At 42.2% G+C, this 23,688-nt stretch overlaps 1 long non-coding RNA gene across 1 annotated transcript in view; it reads left to right on the forward strand.

Annotated features, from left to right (window-relative positions):
- Positions 1 to 905: 905 nt before the first annotated feature.
- LOC146830348 (uncharacterized) overlaps positions 906 to 23,688 on the forward strand; it is a 49,746-nt gene continuing 26,963 nt past the window's right edge. The window contains exons 1-2 of the long non-coding RNA XR_014961148.1: positions 906 to 1,086; positions 10,283 to 10,469. This is a non-coding gene — a long non-coding RNA (uncharacterized LOC146830348). The remainder of the gene's footprint in view (positions 1,087 to 10,282; positions 10,470 to 23,688) is intronic.

Raw genomic sequence — 23,688 nt, forward strand, 5'->3', positions numbered from 1 at the left:
GCAATCCTCAAAAATTAGGAAAATTATTTAAAAATGCTGGGAGATAATCGCACAAGAAACAGACTTCATGGATCTATTTAGGTCAACCACTTTTCGCACATACCAGATCTAAGAATCTCAGAGAATTACTCAAATTAAAACACCTTTCCACCAGACAAACCTACAAAGGAATGTGTAAATGCCACAACTGTGGACAATGCGGCAACGTAATCCTTGGCAACACTTTTGTACGTCCCCAGACAGGACAGAAGATCACATTGAAACACTCCTCTGATTGCAATACTGAGGGGGTAATTTACGCTATTCAATGCCCTTGTGGGCTTGTTTACGTAGGCAGAACTTCCAGAAAAATAAAAACTAGAATTGTGGAACACAAAAGCACTATACGCAATCTCAAATCATGCCTTGCAGCACATTGGGTCAATACTTCACACACCATACCACAACTACGTTTTACCATGTTGGAAAAAAATCACCCAACCACAGGTACAGACCTACACACAGATCTAGCTCGAAAAGAGATTTTCTGGATCAAAAATCTTGGCACACTTATTCCAGGTGGGCTTAATGACCATGTGGAACTGTTATGCTTCTTATAATTAGCTTTTCATTGGGCGTGCTCATGTTCTCTAGTTGATCTAGTGTGCAGCTTTATGTACAGGATTTGCACTCTTTCTAGTATTATTTTTTGACTCACAGTTTTTCCTTTTTTCTTTCTTCTCCTTTAACCCCTATACCCACGTTTCATCTATTCAAGCCATTTAGGAAATAGTAGGGCTTGTTTTGGCACCAACACACATTTTCAATAAAGTTTCTTCTAACAACCATGCTTTTTTGTATCGCTGCCCCTTTAAATACGTGATGATCACATACGCGTCAACACGCACGCCTTAGGCGATGTTGGATTACAGGTAACGTTAAACCCTCGCAGTCGCGGAGGTAAGCCCATTAAAATTTCGGAGGCTTTTTTCATTTAAACTATTACACCACCCTTGTTCCTACACTATCTACGAACTCACGTTCTAAGACATAATTTCTTTAGCCTCCCTCAGATCGGTTGCATTTCCTGCGCTTTAACTTCATCAGGTAAGACTTCACATTACGCACAAGGGGCATCACATATGGGTGGATAAAGTTTGTTTCCTCCCCATATCTTGGGCAGGATACACATGATTTTCCTCATTTTATTTTGTTTTAGCAGACTAGGTAGTAGCAATACCCAGTCGGTTAGCTGTTACATTCTCCCGCCACTTTTTTGAATCGTGATAACCCCCGTAGTGAGTGTAACTTTGTTGAACACGCTCTTTTTTGCTTCAACCCTTCGTGCACTTCTTGTAGATATCTTTGCGAATCCAATCCCAATTCACTTTTTATTACCGCGCACATGTAAATACCCACAGTTTCTTGATTTTCTTTGCGCATTATCGTGTTCTTTTTTCACTTGCACGTCGTTCACCCGCTTTTTCACTCGCTTGATTCGGTTTACGTCAGCATGTTGCTGTACATCACCTCTTGAGTGCAAATCCTAATTTAACAAACCTGAACATGTGCAACCCCATGAATAAAATGCTATTCTTTGTTCTGTTGTAGTTCTAAAAACGGTGGACTTTTTGGAAACCTATGTCTTCTTGATGATGTTTATCCCCTGAAGAAAGGTTGAATTACCCGAAATGCATTGGGACTTTTTGTTAAAATGAAGACTTTGTTAATTTTCTCTATATATGGTTCTTCTGAATCAACAGGATCTTAACTATCAAGGAGAGAATTATTTTGTTATATGTTACTTAATATACACTTTCGTATAACACAACCTGTCTTGTTTTCATTGTAAGCATTTCACAATGTAATGTTTTATGCACATTAATGTTTAGATAAATAACGTTTACGTTGAATTTGTTAGAGACTTCATAGTCAAGGGCTGTGCGTCATGCAGGTTTGGGTCATCCCATTCCTCTTAATTTGGCGATAATTTACACAGGGGTCAGGGCTAAAACCCCAGCACATGACAGCAGTCACACTACCAACCAACTGAGCATTTATGTTAGATTACTTTCACTATTGTGGTATGCAGGCCCATCTCTTCTTTACTTTTCAAGCAGTGAAAGTGTCCCTGATATGGGGAGAATGGTAAGAATACTTTTTGATTTTTTTAAATTCCATCGATGAACAAGGCAGTCTATTTCTCAAACAGGAAAAAAGGATGTTGGTAAATTCTCTTGGTCCACAGGGATTGAAGACGTACAATCAAATGACTAAGGTAAGTACAGTGGGTGGTGTTATTGTTTTCCTTTCTGCCATATTAGATCCTTATCGTGCACTCCAGGAGGCAGATTTACAAGAACTGGCGCATTTCTGCATATTTGCAGAGATGCGTCAGTTAATTTGCGACACGTAAAAAAACCCTTGCGCCACCATGGATGCTTCGCATTTACAATGCAGAGCACCATGGCACAAGGATAGCCAGATGCGTGACGCATCTTTTGGCGTAAGGGCAGTGCAGTGCTGGAGCCATGTCGCAAGCACGACGCAACTCCAGCAATGGTCAGGAATGCCCAATTTCTATCATGCTGCGTCACTCCTTACACCTGCTTCGAGCAGGCGCAAGGTTTTGACGCAGTGGCGTTGTAAAAGTGACTCCGTGAAATCTTGCAGATTTCACTGCGTCACTTTTACAAGGTTTTCTCATGTCGTAACACCCACCATGCATATATTATAGCTGATGCAGATATAATGTAGCGCAGGGCTTTACAACGTGAGGCATCTCCCTAGATGCGCCACATTGTAAATATGTCATAACGTGGCGCATTGTTTGCGATGCCGCTGCTTCACAAAAGTGATGAAACAGCGGCATAAAGTTGTCGCAAGGGGCGTGTAAATATGCCCCAAAGTCAGTAGGAAGCTTGTTTCCGGTCCAGGGAAGACATGGCTTGGCAGTTCGGGCTGGACTGTTCCCATGAGGCACAGGGTCAGACTGATTTGCATATGGCCATGTCTGAACTGGGGTGGCAGAGTGGGCTAAAGAACGGTGATGGATTAAACCCAGATCAGTTGACTGGGGGCGAGTGCTTGCAATGTTCAACACTCCGTCCATCATTTCCTTTGGTTTTTGCTTTGTTCGCCATAAGTTGGCAGGGTATGCTCAGACGTGAGTCCCTTGCTCACTTTGCCACTGGATTCAAGCAAGCCTGGCTGAAGACGGCTGAAATGCCAGAAACCGGTCCTAGGAAGCTTGTTTCCAGTCCAGGGAAGACATGGCTTGGCAGTTCGGGCTGGACTGTTCCCATGAGGCACAGGGTCAGACTGATTTGCATATGGCCATGTCTGAACTGGGGTGGCAGAGTGGGCTAAAGAACGGTGATGGATTAAACCCAGATCAGTTGACTGGGGGCGAGTGCTTGCAATGTTCAACACTCCGTCCATCATTTCCTTTGGTTTTTGCCGAAGTCAGTATTGGCATTACCAGATAGATATTTTCCAAAGGAAATAGGATAACCACAAGTCTATTGATGTATGAATTACTGAAGTGAAATCTTTAGTAACTGAGTTTAAATTCAGCACTTTGCATGACTACTGAATTGGGGACCAAGATGTCATGTGCACACGCAATCCTGTTATACAGGAACACTTATGGGAAAATGGTGATTCTGCATTCTGATATATTGACCATCATGCATAAGGAGTAAATATCTGGAAGGTGTACTAAAGCCTTAAAACATGATGTCAATGTTGGTGAGGTCATCAGTAAAATTAAATACACAGTAGAGGGTAGACCCAACACAAAGCATGTGAGAGGCAATATGGAGTACAAGGAACAGAGCAGGTAGCACTGTTGTGATATCAAGAAACATACATCTCATAGCAAAACATGTCCAGCAGAAAAGCAAACATGCCATTCATGTGGTATTGTTGGCCACTTTGCAAAAGTTTGGTGACAAAAAAAATGTTTTCAAAGTTGAGAATGCAACGTTACAACATATTCTCAATATAGTAAGACAATAGAGAAATTGTGTGGGTTTGAACACAGAATTGTTTTAAAGGGAGATGTGTTTCTGAAAGTTCCCAAAGTCAGGAACATTCCAATACTGCTGTTGTAGGGTGAAATATGATGGTCTTGGGGCACTGGACCATGGCAGCTTAATTTGAGGGGGTGCTTCTACATAATATGAGAAAACACAAGTGTAAGAGACAGGAATTGAATCAGGATTTGGTGCAGTTTATTACAATGAAACCACTTCAACAAGAAGTGTAAATACACACTTTGACCAATGATTATGCAGTCTCAGCAAAGACTTGGCATCAAAAACACGTTTTTAAGTAAAGAACAAACTCATGCAATGCAAATATATTTCTAAATGAATGGTAATGCAAAGGAGAGAGAGAAGAAAACATTTTCAAAATACACTAAGCATTATAGCCTCAGCCAAGGATCCTAGATAGATGGCTGAGGGGAACCACACATGCGTCATGACACAAGGGGTCATTTGTGCAAGGTAGTTCAGTGAATGGACAGAGGAGCAGATCTTTTATACCCGTTTGAATGACAAACTATTGACCACAAAATAACAACATTAACAGGTGCTTTTGACCGCAGAACATGTTGCACATTGGTCACTTCTCGGAAATATTTAGGAACACAGAAGTGACACCTACATTACAAAAGTTTACCAAAAGGTCACTTGATGTTTGACTCATAATGAAATTGAACATCTATCGAACGGAATTTGCATCACTTCAGGGAATTTTGCATAAGTTTATAAGAGTTCCTCTTAGCTTGAGATGTTCTGAGTTATTGCGGTTTTGATATATTTCAACAGATTTGAGAAAAGAAGTGCACGTTGGATGCAATGAGAGAGTGGGGACTTGGGGGAGCTGGGGCTTCGCTGAGGAGATGTCTTATGAGTTTAGTCAGAGAGGCACAGGGCCTGCTTTACAGGGCCTACTATGTTCAGAAAAAGAGCTACAATACTTTGGTCAATTTAACAAATCCATTCATGCTGGCTGGTGGGGCCATATGGGGATCTCATGCTTCAGGTGTGGGCAGGTGCAGGTAAGAATAGGCTAAGGCATTTATATGGTAAAACTGGACCCTGCTTCACAGCTCAGAAATGAAGTGACAAATTAATTGAAAAAGTTAGTACCCTTGGATGTAATTGAGCCTCTTGTAGCTTCTGAAGTATTTCTCCCTTTTTAGTAGCACAATGCCATCCTAACAATAATATTATTATTGACAGTTTTCCCTGTCTAAAATTAATGAAATGATGACCTTGGTCAGGAGTGGCACGTGGTTTTCTGTGACGGATTTATCATCTGCTTATCCTCAGAGTTAATTTTAAATGGATGTCTTGGCATCGACTATTGCATTGTTTCAGCTGTTGATTTTCAAGTTCTTTGTGAAGGAAAGTGGCATCATGTTCTTTCAGGACAACATATTGGCATTTGGCAAAAGAAAACATAAGAATGATGTAACACTGGGAAATGTGTTAAACAAACTGGAGCAGAAATGTTTAACAGGTGAGTTTTCCAAATGCAAATTTGCAGAAAATAACGTTACATTCCTAAGCCATATGACTGATATAAAAAGAATGAAACCATAGTGTCCCCACACCAACATGGTAGGCGGAAGTATGGCGATTATTGGGTTTAGCTGAATTCTGTAGAAAATATATTTCCAATTTTGCAGTAGAAATTGTATATTATGCCCCTGCTCAAAGGCAGAACCACATTTGTATCATCTAGTGAGTGACTGGATTTTAAAACCATCAGGATTTCATTTCATATGTTTCTGCTCTAAAAGTATTTTCTCCGAATTATAATAGTATTATCAAGCCTTATGCCAGCAACAAGGGACTGAGAATGGTCTTGATGCAGAATAATAGGTGTGGTAAAAAATGCTGATTGTGTTTCTGTCAGGGTCTTTGTCTCTAATTGGGGAGAAGTACTCGAGCATTGAACGAGAGACCATGGCTTGTTAAGAGTTTTATATATCACAAACTAGACCTGCAACCGAATCGGGATCAGAGTGCTTTACAGAGCACCAGTTACGTTACATGAGGACACACATTCATTTTTGTTAGGCACAGGGAGATTAAGTGAATTGCCCAGAATCACAGGATGTTCAGCGTCATTAGCGAGACTCGAACCCACTTTCCCAGGTCCGAGGTCGAACCCCTAGCCATTAAGCCAACTCCTCTCCTCTCAGTTGGGGCCACAGATCATTTCAACGCATTTGTGTGGTGCAAAACATTCACAATACCGCTAGTAAAAGCCTTCACTGCTTAAGGGATTGTGAGGCCTTCCGTTGGACTTTCTAGATTGTCTATGCGTATCAGGATTACGGTTACAAGATTGTGTATATTCCAAGAAAAGAAAATATTATAGCTGATTTTCTTCCAGGGCGTTAAATTTGGAGGTGAAGTATGAAATGAATAGCAGATGCTGTTTGTCCATGATGTTGTGGTACCAGCTATCAGCGAAGTGGTGTAGCGAATACAAGAAGGATGATATCTTACAATGGGCCATTGTTTATGTGGGTATGGGTTGACCGTGGAGGGTATTAATTGACGAACTGGTTAAACCTTATTGTGAGGTTAGGTCAAATTAACATTGGAAAATCCCATGTTAGATAGAGCTATTCCTCTGGGAACATGAATGTGATTTTGACATCATCAGAACAGAACCTGCTGTATAAAATCTGTTTTGGTGGCCTGTGGATTGAACAACTGGTGAGAGAGTGTACTTGTTGCTTCATGGCAGACACATCAGCGAAAGAATCAATCCAATTTACCCTTGAAAGTCTATAGCAAAAGAGTGTATGGGTCCTATAAGGAGCACTGCAAAAATACATGATTGTGCTCATTGAAACGGACTGGTTGAAAGATGTATTGGAGTAATTAAGGCCCCCGATTCAATTAGCCATAGAAAACAACATTGATGGGGAAACACAGGTTAAAATGGTGTCTGTTGAGACCATACACAACAAAATAAAGGAATCTCATGATAAACACAAACTGCAACAAGATTCATGAAATAACAGCAAGGATATGCATATCCAGGTTGGGCAGAAAGTGCACGTTAAAGAACAAGGTACATTTCCAAAGGTGGAAAATACACTTTTTTGATCCCATGGAGGTAGTGGGTGTTATGAGGAATGCAGTGCTGTTAAGTGATGGTAAACTCTGGCACTGCCATCACATTGTTAGAGGATCTATTTAGAGTTGTAAAATAGTTTATTGTGAAGATATCATTAGGGGATAAAATGGGACACAACCAAGGCAATAAATTATGGGTCAGTAAAAGGAGCAGGAATCCATCTAAGTAGTTGAAAGACTAGGTGTGCAGAGACAAGGTGGACCAGGTTCAATGTGATGGGAAGAGGTGTGGCGCAACGGCCAGGGCGGCTGACTCCGGAACCCGGGGGGGGGGGGGGCTCCTGGTTCGATCCATGGTGCTGGCTGCAGATCAGCCCAGCACCATGTGACTCTGGGCAATAGCTTGCTTAATCTTCCCGACGGCCCCCTGTGCCTTGACACCCTTGGGTAATTATTTGTGCTTTATAAATGCTGTACATGGAGTGGACTTGTGAATATCTTATATATTCTTTTTTATTTTATATCTATATCCAGTGACTCTTTTCAAATGTATTTCCTAGGGTATATTGCGACTTTGCTGCAGTATTTTACTCTTTGTTGTTAATTGAAAGAAAAAAGACTTCTTTCAATTTCTAAATTACCCATATCATTTTGTTTCACTTGCTTGGATTCTTTTACAAAATTACTTGTATTTTTTCCCTGTTCTCTACTAATCTCACCCTCATCACTGGAAGTGTAAACTTGTATACCTTAACTATTCATGCAAAAGAAGTGTGATGTGTTATGGGGCTGCCATGATGAAGGGCTATAGTGGTGAAACGTGGTGATTGTAATCCATGACATGGTGTGGAATATGTGGCAAAGAGAGAATAGGTCTGACATGTTGCAGGCTGCTATGGAGTGAAGCTTTTAGGTTTCCAGAATTTTTACTAGTGCATAATTAGATGCTTGGATAGTGCAGAGACATCTTAGGCCAAACATATATCTTGAGGGTCCCTTTGGATCAGCTTAGAAATTACGATCCAGTTCCAGCACTTTCATGCCCTCTTTGGCCAGGTCACCGAGAGTCCACAGACACACTGGTTCAAATTTTAAATGTGTTTACATCTAATATTCTTGGATAATGATGTGTGTTTTCAAAATTGTAACGCAGCAGCAGCTCACTAATATTACTGCAAATAATCTCCAGGACACCCTCCCATTTCTCATACTTGAGATCCTGTTTGTATCTAAAAGAAACTTTTTTGTGGATTTTGCATGAAACATAAACAAAACATCTGTCTGCAAAATGTCTGTAATACATCCTCACACATCACCCATATTAAAAGTAGATTAAAGGAAACCGCTATTTGCAACAATCTGTTTAAGAATTACTCAAGTTCATCAGGGCAAGACTCTCTGTAGAAACAGAGTTGACTCTATCAGGGCCCCCTGAAAGGCTGGGGCCCTTGGCCAGAACCTACTTTGCCCATGCATCTCTGGGTTAGTGGGGGACCGAGGTCAAGGAATTGGGCAGTGGCCCTGAGTGGCGGTGGTCCTGAGTGCATGTTTGTTATTCAAAACAATGCGCACCTTATTTCATTTTTGAAACATTGTACTAATCCTTATAGGTTTACAGAAGTAGGAATGCATTGTCATTACCAACCTTTTATGGGATTTCTATATACCATAAATGATTAGCTGGACAGCTGCCAACAAGGGGGATATTTTTCACATTAGGATTTTTAAATCACTTCATAGACAACTCATGTTTCACTATTGTCGACTACTCTTTCATGAGATTTTCTCTTGCAAATTCTTGCAATTCCTACATATGCTACAGTTACTACTCATTGCTCACAAAATGTGTGTATTGAATGATAAATTGTGTTCTTTTTTATTTTTGGAGTAAGTAGAGATCACCAACATCTCTCCAGTTTAAAAGTTAACTTCACACATTCCTACTTTGCACCTGAATGAGATCATTCTGGAACTTATTTTCTGAACTGTATCTCGTTGTTAAATCAAATTACCTACATCATGATTGTTTAAATACCAGAATCTTTGGAACATGTAAACCATGATATAGAAATTGAGGTTGAGACTTATATGGTGACAATAAGTGGCACTGTGATTTATGAATTGTAAAAAAACTAATATACCTCTGTTTTTATTAAGAGGTGGACTGTGATCAAATAAACAACCATGCTTGCACTAAAAATAGAGGGGCATATAAAAAATACACTCATGCAATGCAGTGGAGCAAGGGGAATTGCTGTGCTCCAGAACATGATACGTACGCAGTTTAGCTCCCTCTATCCGCTGCTGGACTTGGGTTGGCTAGCTCCAATTTAGGCTCCCGAACATACATGGTGCAATGGTGCCTGTGCTGTGGTCATGATATTTTTTGTGCAGGAAGAAATACCTTCCTGCCCACAACAACTACTCTTTCAGGCTATGATATCTTTGCTTGGGTGCTGCAGAATACAGCAAACATGCAAAGAGGTAAAGACAAGGAGAAATAACAATATTTCTAAGTGCACCATGATAGGGTAAACCCATGTTTTGTAACTGTCCAAAAATATGGGTTGGTGCATGATAAATCTCATGCTCTACTCACTCAAGGTACCGCCATTCAGCACTATGTAATGCCTTGTGTTACTTTTTTTTACAGAGCCACACAAAGCCAAGCAATCTGGTTTTTGTGTGGCTTAGTAAATACCAAAATAGATTTTACGCTGGGCTGCATCAAAAAAAGGGTGGGACCACAACAAAAAACCTTAGTAAATCTGGGCCTCAGTTTTAGTTTAGAGATTTGTAATCAAGGTGCACACTTCAGTGCACATTTAAATACAAGGCTAACCACACATGGCTAAGCCTTTTAAAATTGCTGTAATTACACATTTTACCCTCAGCAATATCATGGTTTATTCTGGAAGTGTTTTTATGCTCTTAGTTTATTTGATGTGATGGTTGCACTCAAGCCAGATTATGCTATTTAGTAGAACTGACACTGGGTAAAAAACGATGGGTGTTTTGCACTGTAGCCACCCTGTTCTGCCCCCTTTGCATGCATAATGTGGGGTGTTTGCATCTTCTGATGCAAAGCCATTTGTTTTGCTCCTGCATCAACGTTTCAGTACAAAGCATATTTTGAGGCAGAAAACTTTATTTTACTGGTTTCCATCACAAAACCCTTTCTTTTTATTTTACAGGTGTAATGGATGTTAAAAAGACGTGCGCGTCTACCTGTGGGCCATCCGAAGTCCCTGGTGTTTTGGCTATGTGTTGCAGTAATTCCTTATGTAACAAGATACCCTTTATGGCAATGGGGCCCAAGAAAAAAAAGCATTAAACAAGGAGGACTTGAATTATGCACTCATGCGAAACTGAGCATATGCGGTAAGGCGGGCACTACAACCCATTCTCTTCTCTATATATTTAGGGGTCTATCCACAAAGTTAAATCACATATAAATCTGTCCCTGCACACTTGTGGAAGTCTCCTCTGGCCACACCGGGCTCAATTCACAGTGGCAAATCTAAACTTGCAGTTTTAGGAACTGTATGGGTACAGATTTATGACTTGTTTTGATTTGCAAAACTTTCCAGAAATACACTTCCAATGCTGCAATAGTCATAGAGTTTTGGGAATACTCCCGGAAATCTTTTGACATTTATTTTTTGGGGCAATACCAAGGCAAATGTTAAACATGATGATTGCGTTTGCCCAATGGCACATGCTTTGGTTTTTTAAAATGTTTTTCCTCTACTGGGATCCTCCTTCTCCAACCATTTTTATGGGGGTCCCTTTCTTTTTGCACCCATGAATGATAATGGGTAGATTCACAAAGGTAAACTTAGACTTAAGTGTGAGTTTACTACTTTTTGGAGCTCACAGAAGAATTTACTAGTAGAACATTTACTGTTAGTAACTTTACTACTGGTATGTTTACTCTTAGTAAAGCATCTAGTAGTAACTTATCTTTATGAATACCAAAAAACAGCAGTGGTGCGTTCACTTGGAAAAATGGTATCAACGGATGTGACTGGGCAGAAGTGTGTTGGCCCCGTCATCTTCATCTTGCTAACACAGTATTGTGTGGACAGTCCTTTTGTCTTCAGCTGTTTCAGAAACAGAAACCTTTATCTGTCATGTCAGCGTGTCTTATGATGCTGCACACATCTCCATTTGCATAAACAATCATGCAGAATATGTGGACAGTGTGTCTAATGGTGCACAACAAATAAGGATTAAACAACACATTTGCTGCAGGTATCCATGCATGAACTACATATATACTAATGTTACACAAACCTACTAAGTGTAAGTCCACTTCATCACTTCATTTTACTGGTGCACTAAAAAATGGCACTTTTATCTGTATCTGTGTTCTTAACTCAAGTAAGTATTCCTTGTACTTTGTGATTTAGTATATCAATGACTGATTTTACTACATATACCTTTTGTAAATATCCTTGGTGAGAGGGGATGCATTGGGTGATAATACATTGGCTATTTAAACCTTGGATTCTCAGTTAAAGCCATGAATGAATGGTATATATGGACACATATTATTAATAGGCTGTTGCCAGTGGAACCAGCAGAAAGTGTATTTGTGTTTTGAGGATCTTCATGTAAGTTTAGAAATTTTGCAGAAGAAATTATTAGGGACTAGTTAGTGGAAAAAACAAGCAGCAAGAAGATAAAGGAAGTTTTGTTATCCATAACTAATTTGGCTTTACATAATATTATGATATAGTTAGTGGCCAAAAAAGTACATTCTAGTACATGAAGGAAAGGTCCTTGCGGCATAAAGTGCAAATGGTTGAGACTGATTAATAAGGAACAAAGTACCAAAGAAAATGAAAATGACAATTCTAGTGCAGCAAAAAAGCATGAAAAGAATATTACAGAGATGGTAATAATACTCAGATGGGTAACCTTCTGGGATAATTCACAAGATCATGTAAATTGTCTGTGTCTAGCTGGAGGGAAAGAATTAATGCTGTAGAGATTTTTGCCAAAGATGAGAGTCTCTAATTCTAGTGATGAGAATATAGTGTTCTGTGTGTAGCTCTACAAGCGTACAAGAAAGAGAACATTTATGGCAAGAAAATATTGTCATGGATGAGAATACATTTGAAAAGAGAACATCGTTTTGTCAAATTGTAGTTTCCAGTGGGAATTCTAGCATATTCAGGGTCATTTTTCACTTTGCTTGCTGTTAGTGAATAGGGAAACTTTATGAATGTGACGTAATGTGATACAAACATTTAGCCAGCACATATGGTGAAAAACCCATTGAGGTTTTGAGGGAATTTATAGATGAATTAAAGCTCAAAAATATTCTAAATCTGAAGGTTTTTAGTAACTCTGGAAGTGTGGTGCTCTGCTCTACAAACGTAAGTGTTAGTGAGCTCTATTACATATGGTGCAACCAGGTGAGGGGATAAGCCCTATAACCACTAGAATTAGTGTAGGGGAACCCTACACAGTTACATATACAACCAAGTCCTGGGCACACATAACAAATAATCATACAATGATAGTGCGCTGTGGTTCCTCACGGCAGTTTACTGTGTTCCGCACACTCGGAAAACAGTAAACTGCCGTGAGGAACCACAGCGCACACGCTTTTTGGATCTTCAATATGCAAACGTACCACTATCGTCTTCGGAATACTCACGGCGGATCCTAATACTGGATCACCACACCCATGGTGCATCGTTAACTGAATAGTCCAATACTATAGGACTTCAGCTTGGCCAGCCGGGTTGGAATTATCACCGGCGGAGCGACCACTGAGACCATTATATGCATGAGACAGTCCTGAGGAAGTCGTGAAATTAATTTCCAATTGCGACGAAACACGTGTTGGCTGGTTTCCTTTTTTTGTTCAAATGACATATGGAATAAAGACACAGAAACTTCCTTCCCACCAGGACTACTGATCTTTGCTTACAAATCCACTTGAACTGTGTTGATACATTATCATTGTATGATTATTTTTTATGTGTGCCCAGGACTTGGTTGTATAAAGCTCAAAAGTAGTACTGCAAAAGATATGATATACGTAGCAAAGTATGGTTTCTGTTTGTGAGGGGTAGGTCCTTTCACCAGCTCTCCCTGCCGCCTTGTACAGGTCTCCCAGCCTCCTTTGCATGAGCCAGCTGACCCTGCCCTGGCATTCTCCCGCTCTGCATCAGCCTGTGTTCATTCATCCAAGGTCAGCTTCCTTGTTGCATTAACCCGCTCGACAGCCCGTGGTGCATGCACTGCATGCATAAGGTTGCATCACTTTATTCTTTTCATTCCTGTGTATGTATCGTCTTAGTCAATTTCTTTTTAAATTCCTGTATAGTTTTAGTTCCCTTATTTTTGTGTCATCGTTGTGTTAGTCAGCTTTTAAGTTCTTGTAATATTTTGTCTCCTCTTATTCCTGTTAAACATTGTGCCAGTCAGCTTTTCAGTTTCTGTATTTTCTTTATTCCTGCTTAAACTTTGTGTTAGTCAGTATTTTAACCACTGTATTGGTTAGCCCCTCGTGTCTCTGCCCACTGTTATATGCTGCCTTTGCCGATCCCACATCCCTCCCAGGCTGCTGGAGCTCCAAAGGCAAGCATGTTTGTGCCTCATCTAAGCCTGGACCACACCCAGTGCATGGAACCATGGTACTCAGACCATCCATTGCTACACTACAACAGATCCCCTCACTCTGGCTCCTAGAAGCCACAACAACTGCTGCATCTCCTTCCCACACTCCACAGAAGGATCATTTGCCTGCCTCCGCTGCTGCTTCACCTGCAACACCAATACCTTGACCACCCCCACACAGCTGACTTTTGACTCATCAGAACAGCTCCAGTGCATGCTGCTCAATGCCTGATCCCTCTGAAAACACACCACAGAAATCTGGGACACACCACCACCTTCACCCCAAAACGATATTTATCACTGAGACCAGCTCACTCCATCCTCAGCCTCCAACATCGTGACTACAAGATGATGCACAGGGTCTGCACCACCACCTCAACTTCGAAATCTGAACTGACACAAAGACCAGCATCAAAGGAACTTTGCCTATAGACCTCCGCCCCTCAGCCCTGACTTCCACAACACCATCTCTAAATGTATTTCATCCCTGGCAATCGACTCCAAGCACTACATCTTCCTTGGCGACCTTAACTTCCACCTCACTGACCCCAACAACACCAACTCTGACCGCCTCATGGAAAGTATAAGCAACATCAGCCATTCCCCCATACTGGACCCAATCTTCATAGCAAGTGACAGAATCAAGTTCAGCCATGTCACTGAGCTAACCTGGATCGACCACAGCACTGTCCACTTCACCATCACAGGCTCAGTGGGATCCACTACCAAACCTCCATCTCCTCACACCAAAGAAGGAATAAAATCCTGAGACCTAACGGCCACCATCCCTGACTCATGGAAACACGCAGAGGTTAAACCCCTTCTGAAGAAGACCTCAGCCGACCCCAAAAACTCATGAATTACTGCCCCATCTCGCTGCCCCCCTCCCCACCAAGGTTCAGGGGAAGTCATCAATCACCTTCTCATGGATCATCTAGAAGAGAACAACCCACTCAACACCTCCCAATCTGGCTTCCTCTCTAACCATCACACCAAGACTGCCTGATTTCTGCAATGGACGACATCAGATCCCTCCTCAACCAAGGTGGGATAGCAGCCCTGATCCTCCTTGACCTCTCAGTGGCCTTTGACACCATATCCCACCACACCCTCATCAGAAAACTCAACCACACTGGCGTCCATGGACACACGTTCTCAAGTGGATCACCTCCTATCTCACAGGACACATGCAGAGAATTCACCACCCACCATTCACCTCCGGAACCAGCACCCAAATCCTCAAGCGACTCCAGCCTATACAGAATAAAGCAGCCAGGCTCAATCTCAACCTCCCCAGGCAGACCAGCATCACCTCCACCTCAGAAACCTCCGCTGACTCCCCATCCAGAAAAGATGCCAGTTCAAGCTGGTAACACATGCCTACAAAGCCCTCAACAACATCGGACCTACCTACACCAACCCACCAGAAAACTCCATTCCTCATTCTTCACCCTTGCACAGGTCCCCTGCATCTGACAGAGCTGGAACGACCTCCACCTTCACTCGCAAGCTTCAGAAAGGGACTCTAGACCTGGTTACCTCCAAGGATGATAAGCCAATGTATATAAATACTGTTTGATTGATTTATTAATTTGTTGGAATGGCTCATCTAAGAAATTTGAGAATTGTATTAGACCATAAGAATCCTGAGAAAGCAGTCTGTCGGTTTGGTAGATACTTCCATACAAACTAAAAGTTTTTCACAGGTACTCACAGTTAAATTAGGAAACTTAAGGGTTTTATCCACTGCATTTAACTAAAAAGTGATGCATTGCGTGATGTCCATTAAGAGGCATCAAGAGTTGAGCTGAAAGAGGAGCTGCTGAGTTACATAAGTTAGGAATCATCGAAGCAGTTGAATTTTCAGAATGGCTTTCCACTTAAGTTTAAGTTTGTAAGGCTAATGGATCGCTGAGAATGTGCATTTTTTTAAAGATCTCGATGCAAGGCTTTGAGTGGAAATATATACTCTTCTAAATATTGTGGAAATGTCAGCTACTCTAAAGGATGCCAAAATGTTCCCCACTGTAGACCTGACTTTCATACATCATCAGGTTGCTTTACATAGGGACTGCAGGCGTTTGACTTCTTTAATCATTTCAAAGTATTCTTTTAGACTCAAACACACACCCTTTAAGTTGGTTTCTGCCTCAGCAGCTTTTCAGAACATTGTGGAATCCCTCTACAGAAGCTTTGCAGAAGTAGTGTGTTTCCTATATGATGTGTTGGTGTATGGCTGTGATGGATAAGCACATGTCAGGAGGGTATACCGTGTTTTGAACAACATAATCTGTAAAGGTGTCTCCATAGGACTGCAACTGGTGACCAGCTGAATTCAGACCTAGCCCCACATCAAGCACCCACACCAGGAACCTTGGAATAATCATCAACAGCAAACTGGACATGACTGCACAAGATAACCACATCAATGCAATCTGATGTCACACCATGAAGATGCTGACCACCAGCAAGTTGGACAATGGGAACACCCTCTACACCAGGATCACCAATCAACTTGCTAGAAGGCTACAAACCATCCAGAACTCAGCAGCCAGACTCATCCAACACTTCCCACATAGAACTCACATCACACCACACCTTAGGGAGCTTTACTGGCTCCCAATTGAAATCTTATGGTCATCATTAGGGCAGTATTCGGAGGCAGTGTGCCCCCTTGAACTCTTCCCCTCCACAATGCCCTTTAAAATATATTCTTTTTTGGGATGGTTTTGAGAAGAAATTTCAGTTTCTACTTTATGGGCTCACAGGGCTGCCATTAGGGATCTCTGAGCCCCTTGGGGTAATCTTGATGAATCTAAATATTTGGTGGCTTGTCTGTTAAAGGGTTTCTCTGCCTCCATGCCTTTTGTTTGGCCCTTGTACCCTACCATTTCACAAGCACACTCATTCCAAACACCCCACACACACATTCAAGGCACTACACAATCTAGGCCCCACTTACCTTAACAGACTTCTTCCATCAACCACCCAGACACCTCAAACCCTCTGGGTTCCTACTCCTACACATCCCATGAATAAAACGAACAAGATCAGGAGACGGCGTGCTCTCCGGTTGTCCCTAAAACATGGAACGTCCTCCCACTCCACATCAGAACCTCCTCATCTCTTCTTGATTTTTACAAGAAGCTGAAGATCTGACTTTTCAATTAACCAACCTACCATTGGCAGGGCTGGGAACAGACACCTACTTAGCACCAGGATACCCTTGCAGCTGATAGTGCACTTTACAAATACATATAACATAACATCACTTAACTTTGAAGGCACAAAATTGCTAATTTGAAGATTACTGTGTTGATTATTTTAGTTATAATTTGTCAGGTAATGGGATTGAGCATAAAGAATCCTTAGTAAGTGCAGTTGCAAAGTGTTATGTACTAGCAAACAAAGACTAATCAATAGGCTTTCTGGGAATGCTAGCATTTTATGCCACATTTTTTCCAAAATGTGCCTACACCACATTTAACGTGCACAATTTGTTGAACAAAAATTATAAATGTGTATGGGGAAGGAAATGGAAAAAGAAAATGTAAAGGTAAGACTGGAGATAGCTAATGTGATTCCTCTGAAACCATTTGATACATGTGACATATGACAGATACAACTTAAAAAGGTTTAGGTGCTGTTTTATTCTAGTCGTGAAGGTGGTGTTTGATATTTGAAAGAAATAGAATTAAAATTTTCAGTGATTGAACAGGAAGCACTTGCTTGTTGGTGGGGAGGTATTATCATTGCAAAAGCTATTTTTTGGTTCACAATATGTGTACCACAAAACCCTACTTGTTTTGCTCACTACGAAAATACTGGAAAGGGCTAGCCCTAGAATTGCTAAAGAGAATTGTTAGCATCAGAAACTTTATTCAGTCGTTACGACCATTAAAGTGCAAAGACAAGCAATACAATATATTCAATGATGCATTGTCATATTTCATTAAATAGACCTAATTGGATGACAGTGCAAAAAGTAACAACTTTCCTACTTAAAATCACAGTCATAATTTAAAAACAGGAAATGGGCTGGTGAGAGAGTTCTCACAAAATGAAATCCAACGGGAATTGAATAAAAACGCCCATGCCTATGATGCAAAAATCCAATAGCGCATTTAAAATGTTGATGGAATAAAAGTACAGTATCCCTTTATATTTAGAATGGCTCCATCAGATGAGGTCACAAGCCTAGCAAATAAGAACAATAGTTTATTGTAAGAAGTACTTTCTTAAAACCAGTAAGTAGAGACCTGGTTAAAAATTAACATTGAAAAGAGGCTCCGACATAATAAACAAGCATTGGCATAGCCAATAGGTCTTGCTTTTGGGACCTTCTAAGTATTTAGTTATGCAGCACAATATCCTTGGTGCAACCACATCAACTGTTGCGTGCCTAAACACGTATAAGGTCCCAAATTCGAGACCTATTGGCTATGTCAATGTTTGGTGTGGTTGTGTGTGTGGTTGTATGTGTGGTTGCGTGTGGTTGTGTGTGTGTGTATGGTTGTGTGTGTGTGTGTGTGTGTGTGTGTGCTGGTGTGTCTGTGGTTGTGTGTGTGTGGTTGTGTGTATGGTTGTGTGTGTGTGGTTGTGTGGTTGTGTGTGTGTGGTTGTGTCTGTGTGTGTGGGTGTGGGTGTGGGTGAGGTTGTGGGTGTGGGTGCGGTTGTGGGTGTGTGTGTGGATGTGTGGTTGTGTATGCGGTTGTGTGTATGTGGTTGTGTGTGTGTGGGGATGTGTGTGTTTAGTTGTGTGTGTGTGGTTGTGTGTGTGGTTGTGTGTGTGTGGTGTGTGTGGTTGTGTGTGTGGTTGTGTGTGTGGTTGTGAGTTTGTGTGGGTGGTTGTGTGGGTAGTTGTGTGTGTGGTTGTGTGTGTGGGGTTGTGTGTGTGGTTGTGTGTGCGCAGTTGTGTGTGTGGTTGTGTGTGTGTGTGGTTCTGTGTTTGTTGTTGTGTGTGTGGTTGTGTGTGTGGTTGTGTGTGCGGTTGTGTGTGTGGCTGTGTGTGTGGTTGTATGTGTGGTTGTGGTTGTGTGTGGTTGTGTGTGTGTAGCTGTGTGTGTGTGGTTGTGTGTGTGGTTGTGTGTGGTTGTGTGTGTGGTGTGTCATTGTGTGTGTTGTTGTGAATGGTTGTGTGTGGTTGTGTGTGGTTGTGTGTGGTTGTGTGTGTGGTTGTGTGTGGTTGTGTGTGCGGTTGTGGTTGTGTGTGTGTGTGGTTGTGTGTGTGGTTGTGTGTGGTTGTGTGTGTGGTTGTGTGTGGTTGTGTGTGTGGTTGTGTGTGTGTGGTTGTGTGTGTGGTTGTGTGTGTGTGGTTGTGTGTGTGGTTGTGTGTGTGGTTGTATGTGTGGTTATGGTTGTGTGTGGCTGTGTGTGTTTGGTTGTGTGTGTGGTTGTGTGTGGTTGTGTGTGTGTGGCTGTGTGTGTGGTTGTGTGTGTGGTTGTGTGTGTGGTTGTGTGTTGGTATGTGTGTTGTTGTGAGTGGTTGTGTGTGGTGTTGTGTGGTTGTGTGTGGTTGTGTGTGTGGTTGTGTGTGGTTGTGTGTGCGGTTGTGGTTGTGTGTGTGTGGTTGTGTGTGGTTGTGTGTGTGGTTGTGTGTGGTTGTGTGTGGTTGTGTGTGGTTGTGTGTGTGGTTGTGTGTGGTTGTGTGTGTGGTTGAGTCTGTGGTTATGTGTGTGGTTGTGTGTGGTTGTGTAGTTGTGTATGTGGTTGTGTGTGTGGTCGTGTGTGGTTGTGTGTTTGTGTATGGCTGTGTGTGTGGTTGTGTGTGTGTGTGTGGTTGTGTGGTTTTGTGTGTGGTTGTGGTTTTGTGTGTGGTTGTGGTTTTGTGTGTGGTTGTGGTTGTGTGTGTGGTTGTGTGTGGTTGTGTGTGGTTGTGTGGTTGTGTGTGTGTGGCTGTGGTTGTGTGTGATTGTGTGTGCCTGGTTGTGTGTGTGGTTGTGTATTTGGTTGTGGTTGTGGTTGTTTGTGGGGTTATGGTTGTGTGTGGGTGTGGGTGTGGTTGTGGGTGTGTGTGGATGTGTGGCCAGATGTGGTTGTGTGTGTGGTTGTGTGTGTGTGGTTGTGTGTGTGGTTGTCTGTGTATGTGGTTGTGTATGTGGGGTTGTGTGTGTGGTTATGTGTGGGTGTATGTGTAGTTGTGGTTGTGTGTGGCTGTGTGTGGTTGTGTGTGGTTATGTGTGTGTGTGTGTGGTTGTGTGTGTGTGGTTATGTGTGTGTGTGTGTGTGGTTGTGTGTGTGGTTGTGTGTGTGGTTGTGTGTGGTTGTGGTTGTGTGTGTGTGTGTGTGGTTGTGGTTGTGTGTATGTGGTTGTATGTTTATGTGTGGTTGGTTGTGTGTGTGTGTGGTTGTCCATATGTGGTTGTGTGTGTGGTTGGGTGTGGTTGGGTGTGTGTGGTTGTGTGTGTGGTTGTGGTTGTGTGTGTGGTTGTGTGTGTGTGGTTGTGTGTGTATGTGTGGTTGTGGTTGTGTGTGTGTGGTTGTGGGTGTGGTTGTGTGGTTGCGTGTGGTTGTGGTTGTGTGTGTGTGGTTGTGTGTGTGGTTGGGTGTGTGGTTGTGTGTGTGGTTGTGGGTGTGGTTATTATTGTGTGTGGTTGTGTGTGTGTGTGGTTGTGTGTGTATGTGTGGTTGTGGGTGTGGTTGTGTGGTTGCGTGTGGTTGTGGTTATGTGTGTGTGGTTGTGTGTGTGGTTGTGTGTGTGGGTGTGGTTGTGTGTGTGGTTGTGGGTGTGGTTATGATTGTGTGTGGTTGTGTGTGTTGTTGTGTGTGGTTGTGTGCGTGTGGTTGTGTGTGTGGTTGTGTGTGTGTGTGGTAGTGTGTGTATGTGGTTGTGTGTGTGGTTGTGGGTGTGGTTGTGTGTGTGGTTGTGGTTGTGGTTGTGTGTGTGCAATTGTAGTTGTGTGTGTGTGGTTGTGTGTGTGGTTATGGTTGTGTGTGTGTGTGTGTGGTTGTGGGTGTGGTTGGGTGTGGTTATGGTTGTGTGTGTATGTGGTTGTGGGTATGGTTGTGTGTGGTTGTGTGTGTGGTTGTGTGTGTGGTTGTGTGTGTGTGTGGGTGTGTGTGTGGTTGTGTGTGTGGTTGTGGGTGTGTGTGTGGTTGTGGTTGTATGTGTGTGGTTGTGTGTGTATGTGTGGTTGGTTGTGTGTGTGTGTGTGGTTGTGGGTATGGTTGTATGTGGTTGTGGTTGTGTGTGTGGTTGTGGGTATGGTTGTGTGGGTGTGGTTGTGTGTGTGGTTGTGTGTAGGGGTTGTGTGTGTGGTTGTGTGTGGTTGTGTGTGTGTGGTTGTTTGGTTGTTGTGTGTGTGTGGTTGTGGTTGTGGTTGTGTGTTTGTGTGTGGTTGTGTGGTTGTGTGTGGTTGTGCTTGTGGTTATGGTTGTGTGTGTGGTTGTGGTTGTGTGTGACAGTAATACTAAAAGCATCTCAAAATAAAGGAACACAAACATCGAGTTTGTGGAATGAGAAAGCACGTAGTAAGTCAAACGGGCGCAGCAAAGCATTAACACAACAACAAAACAAACAAGATCACTTAGCGAAGTCGGAATGCTGATAATGGATACACACAGCCCATCATCTTAAGAGTTCGATTGCAGCCAATGTGCACTCAAACCTGCCCCCTCCTTTTGAGTTGCACTCCATATTTCATGAGTTGTAACTGCTGCACCCACCATAGTGCTTTGAGATCTAAAGTGCTACATAGGTCTAATCGATTAACCAGTCACCCACATACTGTGCTTTTAAAGAGAATGTGCCAAAAGTTTCCAGAATCCTCATCATGTCCTCATGAAAGCGCCAACGAAAGGACTCCCTAAATGGTGCAACGGACATGAAGCAGCTGCTGCGATCAGAAATAAACACTGTGAACGTTGTCCAGTTTCACAGCAACATTTCCTTAATGTTCTTTAAGTCACAAAACAGTAATACTAAAAGCATCTCAAAATAAAGGAACACAAACAACGAGTTTGTGGAAAGAGAAAGCACATTGTAAGTCAAACGGGCGCAGCAAAGCATTAACACAACAACATGTTCTTTGATGTTTGATGTTCTTTGAACGAGAACATCAAAGGGGCGCCACGAAAGTGATCGCGGGCGAAAGTGAAAGTGATCGCGGGCGCTTAATGAGCATGACGAGGTTTGCCAGCCTCTGCTCCTAAGCGCGCGCCCGCGCACATGCACTGTAGCTCTAGGCTGGCCATGGTAGCATTTTTTTGAGCCCTCACAAAAAGTCTCGCCTGACCCAGCGCATGCGCTGGGTCAGGCGAGACCTAACAAACCTTTAAAAAGACATAAAGTGCAGGTGAAAAAATACAATATTATATGCGTGTTTTCAAATATATAATATAAACACAGCTTCCGATTTTTGGTCGAAGACCTCGATCGTTATAAAACAGCGAAGCCAGCAAATATAAGCAACATTTTGTAGTAGTGTGTATTAATACAGCGTGTTGTATTTATCTTAGTTCACATAAAAAGGAACCCTAAAGATTGTTTTGCGAATGCCCCATGAACAGGTTCCCAATAATTTAGACGCGATTCCTGATGCTATTAATGCAGAGAATGTTAAGGAGAACTATTGGTTAACTGAATTGAACATGATCTGGCAGTGTATTTTGATTGTTTTTTAGTACCTGCCTCCTGAAGAACCACATTTTACCCAGGAATGTGGCCACTGCACAGACTACTAATGACCTTGTGTCTATTCTAAGAATGCGCAGTGCTTCTTGATGACATCGGGTTCCCATCTGTCTACAGGCATTTGTATGATGGACAAGTGAAGAGGATGTGTTTGGTCATCTCTTCAGTCTCAGAGCAGCACAGACAGTAATTTATGGAGGCCAACGAGCCACTATTTCATGACGCTGTGAACGTTTTCAGAGGGAGGCAACCAAATCTAAATTGGTTGCATAACTTTCTATCTTGTGAGGTGGTAATGAGCTCCATATACTGCTCAAACACAACAAGCAACTTAATTTCCATTAATTCTATTGTGAGGCGGCTTCCTAGTGTGTGTTTGTGACGGCTCTTTCTGCCACCCAATTCCAACAGTGAGTCTTGACATACTCTGTGCTAAGCAGTGAGCTGGTATCTGTCATGTCCCACAAATTCCCCAAACCTATTGCAGAAAGCAGTGTCTGGATGTTACTAAACCAACCAATTTTTGAAGCGATCAAGCATGAGGACTTCTTCAAGGGAGATCGCATAGTGGATAAGCTTAGGTGTTTGTTTTAGGCAAAGCCAGAAAAGAAATGGGGGAAGCCTCGCCTTATCTACTATTGTAGTTCTACCCATATATAGCCTTAATGGGAGAAGCGGGGTGCTCTGGGGAAAAGAGCAAATTGATCTTAAAAATGTGTTTTCTGTATGAAGAAGGCCCTCCAAATTATCAAACCCCCAGATTTCAGCCCCATACAAAGCTGAGCCTACCACCTTCTGATCATATATCTGAAGCGGGGCTGCGATTGGTCTAAATTGTGAAGCCCTGTGTTCTATAATCAGAGCCCCGGTAGTTTTCCTCTGCTAGAGGATTTGCTTCGAGATGAGTTGTTTCTATGCTATTTTATCCGTAAGGGTTACACAGAGATAATCAAAGGTATCCACTCTTTCTAGTGGAATCCCACCCAACAGCAATTTGCCTCTGAATGATTTGTGGGGATTCATTAGCAAGAGCTTTGTCTTTGAGGTGTTGACTTCCAATCCTCTCATTCCACAGAAAGACATAAAGGAATAAAAGTGGTCGAGTAACAGTTGGAGGCCACTAGGGGTTTTAGAGACTAATAGCGTATCGTCCACAAACAGTAAAGTTGTAATTTGTATACTCCCCAGTGAGGGAGCTAGATGTTTCACAACTCCATTTATGAAGAGCGAGAATAAGGTAGGGGCTAGAACGCAGCCCTGCCTTACCCCTCTTATGACATTAATTGGGTCTGACAATTGCCCTTGATCCCCCCCATCGAACACTTGCATAGC

This window comes from Triturus cristatus, chromosome 5_1 (genome assembly GCF_964204655.1).
Source record: "Triturus cristatus chromosome 5_1, aTriCri1.1, whole genome shotgun sequence".
Taxonomy (NCBI): domain Eukaryota; kingdom Metazoa; phylum Chordata; class Amphibia; order Caudata; family Salamandridae; genus Triturus; species Triturus cristatus.